Source organism: Sinohyriopsis cumingii, chromosome 7, assembly GCF_028554795.1.
Source record: "Sinohyriopsis cumingii isolate HCF-2022 chromosome 7, ASM2855479v2, whole genome shotgun sequence".
Taxonomy (NCBI): Eukaryota; Metazoa; Mollusca; class Bivalvia; order Unionida; family Unionidae; genus Sinohyriopsis; species Sinohyriopsis cumingii.
The window spans coordinates 120,373,805-120,374,975 of NC_142967.1; positions in this window are offsets into that span (position 1 = coordinate 120,373,805).

Sequence of the window (1,171 nt, forward strand, 5' to 3'; positions counted from 1 at the left end):
CCATACAGTTTACCAGCTGAAATACACAAGACAATGTTGCAATAGTTCAGAATTCAGTATTAAAAATCCAATTATGGATTGGTGCTTCCCCGTCCAGGCAGATAGAAACCATTCTTCAAATGCACATAGAAATAAAATGTTTTTATTTACCAATTAATCTATTCTATATATAATCATAAAGTATCTTGATTACAAATTGTCTGTAAAACCTTGACATACACATGGAACACAGCATAGCAGAAAGTTTATTATCTAAATTCATGACGCAAGACATTATTTGTTCAGATCTTGGACAATGATGTAGAACTATACAGACACAAATTCAACTATGTAGCACAAATGTATTATATAGCCATTTTACACTAGTTCTAGATACAAGTGTAATTTAGTGTCCTTAAAGTGTATTCAATGGTATAGAACTGGTCTGGAACAATGTCCACCACGACTGCTCTAAAATAAACTCAGCACCATGTAAGGTCTTGTAATAATGCCATGAAGTTTGCATCCATGTATCATGACAAAACCTAACTTTGTGCCTCACAACAACACATCTCCATGAAATTGTTATCACTGATCTGAACTGATCCACATGTCAAAAGGGTCTTGAATAAACCTTGTAAACCACATGTATTATGACCATTTATCTTTACATCTGACAACAATTAGTGTGTGATTTGGATTTTTAACATAGCTTTAACAATTTTTAAGTCATCGCTACAATGTCTGCAGCATGGCAGTTTATAGTAATGTCTACCATCATGTTAGTACATCACTTGAATGAATTGACCTACATGTTGAGACTAGTGCATCACTGAACTGCATTGACCCATATGGCGAGACTTAAATACACTATGCAATACCCTGGATAATGCATTGTGGAAAAATGCAGTATAAAGGCATTCAGCAACTCACGTCATACACTGACTTCACACATTGTATACAGCAACAAGAATTTCAGTAGGAAAAGAAACTGGAAAACATGCACGAATAACCATAAATGGTCATCTTTACAAGTGCACTATAGAAAGAAAAACGATATAATAAAAATTGTATGGTTTTAACATGGCTGAATATAACAGCATATGCCACCATATATACTGGGATATATATATAAGAATGTACAATGCGTATGTTTGCTTCATTTTGAATTTCTGAACTATGCATATACTAT